A 6,320-nucleotide genomic window follows, 5' to 3' on the forward strand; every position below is an offset into this window, starting at 1 on the left:
TTTTTGAACATTTCAGTAGTTCTCCAAAACTGAATAGGCAACTGAAGCATAGAATGACACGAGTTTGCCTATATTATTAAACATTCAATCTTCTTTTTCTGAAACAATGTATGACATTAAGACTCTCATAATTCTAGAAATGAATAGGATTTGGGGAAAAAATGAAATGGAATGAACAAGGTCACTGTAATACTGCTAGAAGAAGTAGTAGCAGTAGTAGAAGTAAAAGTGGAGTAGTAAAAATAATAATACAGATATTAATAATAATAATAGAATGTTGCAGTAGTAGAAGTAAAAGTGGAGTATTAAAAATAATAATACAGATATTAATAATAATAATAGAATGTAGCAGTAGTAGAAGTAAAAGTGGAGTATTACAAATAATAATACAGATATTAATAATAATAATAATAGAATGTAGCAGTAGTAGAAGTAAAAGTGGAGTAGTAAAAATAATAATACAGAAAATAATAATAATAATAATAATAATAATAATAATAATAGAATGTAGCAGTAGTAGAAGTAAAACTGGAGTAGTAAAAATAATAATACAGAAAATAATAATAATAATAATAATAGAATGTAGCAGTAGTAGAAGTAAAAGTGGAGTAGTAAAAATAATAATACAGAAAATAATAATAATAATAATAGAATGTAGCAGTAGTAGAAGTAAAACTGGAGTAGTAAAAATAATAATACAGATAATAATAATAATAATAATAATAATAGAATGTAGCAGTAGTAAAAGTAACACCAGTAAATTACAGTAAGTAATATCTGTAAGTATCAACAGCCTAAAGATGTAATAATAATCTCAACAAAAGTCAAAGTATATGGTTGAATTAACAGTAGTACTCATGCTGAAACAATAGTAAAAACAATTAGTATTCATTTTAACTGGTAATAGAAGAAATACCAATACTCTAAATAGTAAACGGCCACACACAGAGAACCTGTGTAAAGTATTATAAACATAATGCACAGATTTATAATACAGTAGTATTTCCATTTAATTACAAGACATCGTGTATTGTCCTAGACTTTGTCTACTTCCAAGCAATGGTCTCTATAGTTTTTCGCCTGCTACATGGATATTATTAAGCCAAACACAGCCAGCATTCTGCTATATCAATACTCAGAACACAAGAACCAGCCATGTTTGCTCCATCATTATTCGGATTGCATCTGTTATCATATTATAGGTCACTGTTTCCCAACCAGTGTGCCTCCAGCTGTTGCAAAACTACATCTCCCAGGCATGCCTGGACAGCCGAAGGCTGTCCGGGCATGCTGAGAGATGTAGTTTTGCAACAGCTGGAGGCACACTGGTTAGGAAACAGTGATATAGGCAGAGGAATAGTGCTGAGGAGAAACAACACCACTGGGGTATTACAAGATGTACTCATGTGGTCCTAAATCGTCCCTCTGTCTGGTCCTCCTATGCTAAGATCCACTTTGTCTGCAATGAGACACCTTGGGGGACCTTTATCAAAGCATTTAGTAGGTTGTTTTTTTTTTTTTCTTAAAATTGTCGCAAAAAAGTCGCATCACATGAAAAAAAAAAAAAAAAAACTACTAAACTTACTACAGCTCAGACCTGGAGAAGAAAAAGCCACTGCCAAAGCAAAAAAAAAAAAAAAAAAAAAAAAGAATAAAAAAAATTGCTTACCTGAAAGATATTTATCAACAGGCTGAAACCAGTTGATAAATAAGTCACACATAGGACAAAAAAATAAAAATAAATAAATATATATATATATATATATATATATATATATTAATAAATAGTAAGAAAAAAAATAACAAAAAAAGGAATACATAAGCAAACATTGATAAATGCCCCCCTTGTGACTAAGCAGAACTGTCCTGTCCTATTGTTTTGAGTATGAAGATCTAGTTTAAATAAATAATAAAAAAAAATATATATATATATAATAGTGAAGAAAAAATGAAAAATAATAATAACAAAATTCTATAAACTACTTGCCATGTTAATAGTTAAGATTACATATAAATAATGTATTAATCTACTTATAATATATATATATATATATATATATATATATATATATATATATATATATATAAACAATAAAAAAAAATGTAGATTTAGGAAATAAAATACTAAAATCCTGCCCATTGCCCCCTTAAAAATTCAGTAGAGGACTAAATGAAGAAATGACACTATTGCAGCTATGAAGACACATCAGGACCTTGGTATCATGGCAGTGTTCCCCTGAGCTCAGCAGTGTTGATCCCATGCACATTACAGGGCAATATATCAGTAAGAATAGTTTTTCCAGAGCAATTTGCTGCTGTAAATAGGGAGCAGGTAACCTCCTCTGCAGCTATTGCCCTAATTGTAACCACACAGCTCCCATTACTGCAGCCATTTATCTGTAGGCAGTGAATTCTGCTGTCACTGGGCTGCAGATAAACAGGGCTTTCACTTGTGGTATGTGCCTTCTCTTTGATGAATGCTACAGATACACTATATACCCCCTGTACATCCTCCACAAGGCAGGTTAATCTGTGTGCAGCAGCATTCATGCCCCCAGGATTATCCCACCACCATATGGACAAGGAGGGTGTTCTGAATGGGATAGGTCAGTATAGCCTTATTATTATTATTGATATATATATATATATATATATATATATATATATATATATATAAAATTATATTATTATTAGCACTGCCAGATATCAAGTCTAATAGGTAACTCAGCATTAGCATCCACATTGTTGTATCAGGGCTCCTGAATAAACACATTTGCAGTCTTACATACAAATATTGATGTTGGCAAATAAGAGAAATCCTCAGGTCCACATGCTGGAAACACAGTTCCTTCTGTAAATGGTTCATTTTTCACACAGGCAGCCAGTTTTGGGTGACAGGACATCTGGAGGCTACTGGGGAGGGCACCCTACTGGTCCCATACCTCTGTGGCAGTGATTCCCAACCAGCTGTTGCAAAACTACAATTCCCAGCATGCCCGGACAGCCTTTGGCTGTCCGGGCATGCTGGGAGTTGTAGTTTTGCAACAGCTGGAGGCACCCAGGTTGGGAAACTGTGGTAGTTTTGCAACAGCTGGAGGCACCCAGGTTGGTCTGTGGAGTCATTTTCTGATTGGTTACACACCACATGTGCCCATATAGAAGTTCAGTTATGGTGCTTTACCTCTTCTGTAGGTAAGTCATGGGATTTTTGGAATTTTTGTAGATTAGGGGCTATGTCTACCAGATACTTGTCACAGGAACTTGTCTTTCTATAATGGGATAGAAAAATTATGAAGTCATAGAAAATTAAGTAAAATAAATAATTATAAAAATGCTTAAGTTATAGCTATATTTTATAACACTTTACTATTAGTATGAGAGGGACAATAAACAGATTTGGTATCAGTTCCCTTCACTGGGACTGGTAGAACCACAATACATCACTATGGAAAGGAAAAGAGAAACATCTCTGAACACATAACTTGCTACATCTACACTACAACATAGTGCCAGCGACATTTACACTTCATGCCCCCAACCATGGTCACTTGCGATATTGTACTTTTTAGGATCGTGCCTATATAGAGATAGATAGATGTGGTATTGCTTTCTGTCTTTTGTAGAACGAGACCATATATATATATATATATATATATATATATATATATATATCCATATTTGTTACATCAAATATATGCCTAATATTTATTAAAGTAAAACCTATAGTACCTAAGACAGTACCTATGATGATAACTGTTACATCATATATATGCCTATTAAATAGTATAGTAATCCCTATACTAATTAGGATAGTACCTACCATGATACTTGCTACATCATATATAAGCCTATTATATCTTATAGTAAGACCTGTTGTTATTAGGATAGGACCTATCATGATAATTATGCTTATACATTATAGTAATACCTATAGAGCCTGTGATAATACCTATCATTATCATTGTTACATCACATATATGCCTATTATATATTATAGTAATACCTATCATTGTTACATACAGTATATGCCTATTATATATTATAGTAATACCTATCATTGTTACATCACATATATGCCTATTATATATTATAGTAATACCTATCATTGTTACATCACATATATTTCTATCATATATTATAGTAATACCTATCATTGTTACATCACATATATGCCTATTATATATTATAGTAATACCTATCATTGTTACATCACATATATGCCTATTATATATTATAGTAATACCTATCATTGTTACATACAGTATATGCCTATTATATATTATAGTAATACCTATCATTGTTACATACAGTATATGCCTATTATATATTATAGTAATACCTATCATTGTTACATCACATATATGCCTATTATATATTATAGTAATACCTATCATTGTTACATCACATATATTTCTATCATATATTATAGTAATACCTATCATTGTTACATCACATATATGCCTATTATATATTATAGTAATACCTATCATTGTTACATACAGTATATGCCTATTATATATTATAGTAATACCTATCATTGTTACATACAGTATATGCCTATTATATATTATAGTAATACCTATCATTGTTACATCACATATATGCCTATTATATATTATAGTAATACCTATCATTGTTACATCACATATATGCCTATTATATATTATAGTAATACCTATCATTGTTACATACAGTATATGCCTATTATATATTATAGTAATACCTATAGAGCCTGTGATAGTACCTATCATTATCATTGTTACATCACATATATGCCCATTATATATTATAGTAATACCTATCATTGTTACATACAGTATATGCCTATTATATATTATAGTAATACTTATCATTGTTATGTATTATAGTAATACCTTTCATTGTTACATCACATATATGCCTATTATATATTATAGTAATACCTATCATTGTTACATACAGTATATGCCTATTATATATTATAGTAATACCTATCATTGTTACATACAGTATATGCCTATTATATATTATAGTAATACCTATCATTGTTATACCACATATATGCCTATTATATATTATTGTAATACCTATCATTGTTACATCACATCTATGCCTATTATATATTATAGTAATACCTTTCATTGTTACACCACATATATGCCTATTATATATTATAGTAATACCTATCATTGTTACATACAGTATATGCCTATTATATATTATAGTAATACCTATCATTGTTATATATTATAGTAATACCTTTCATTGTTACATCACATATATGCCTATTTTATATTATAGTAATATCTATCATTATTATATATTATAGTAATACCTTTCATTGTTACATCACATATATGCCTATTATGTTATTGTATAGTACCTATGATAATATCTATTCTTATCATTGTACATCACATATATGCCTATTATATATTATAGTAATACCTATCATTGTTACATCACATATATGCCTATTATATATTATAGTAATACCTATCATTGTTACATCACATATATGCCTATTATATATTATAGTAATACCTATCATTGTTACATACAGTATATGCCTATTATATATTATTGTAATGCCTATCATTGTTACATCACATATATTTCTATCATATATTATAGTAATACCTATAGTACTTATGAGAATTCCCATCATTCTAACAGTAACATCTTGTCACCCCTATAGTGGTAGCTTGTTAATAATAATATAGTATTCCTTCTATACAATTGTACTTATATCATCGGTAATATAATGGGCAGAATGTTATTACTCTATATTTCATCATTTGTGACACTGATAATTCACACCTTTATATTAATATCCACTATGTAGAGATGAGCTATATGTGGACATATATTTCTGCTTCTTTATGTATTTGTATCTATAGGGAATCTATATAAACAGGTATATAAGGATCCGGTGCTCTCCTGCTGGCAGGTAGATCTCTCCCTGATCTCTTAGGGTGGGAGGTAACTGGGATAAATACACCATTGTTTATGGTAAATATGTATATGGGACTAATGTTTTTATGTAAAAAAATACAACAAATTATTATATTCATAACATACAATGTATAGGAATTTAATACAGCGCATCCTGCTTTACATGACCGTATAGGGAAGACAACTTCTCAGTGAAATGATCATTCTGTATTCTGAGAATATTCCGCTGTAGACTAAATACTTACCGATAGTTACAGAAAACAATGAAGAAAACAATGAAGAAAACCATGCTGTGATCATTATTGTAATAACAATGTAACTGATGAAAAATAAGAAGAGCGTCCTGGAGGCAGAATGTATAGGATAAAATAGATACATGATTGGTT

This window comes from Hyla sarda, chromosome 4, assembly GCF_029499605.1.
Source record: "Hyla sarda isolate aHylSar1 chromosome 4, aHylSar1.hap1, whole genome shotgun sequence".
In the NCBI taxonomy this organism is placed as follows: Eukaryota; Metazoa; Chordata; class Amphibia; order Anura; family Hylidae; genus Hyla; species Hyla sarda.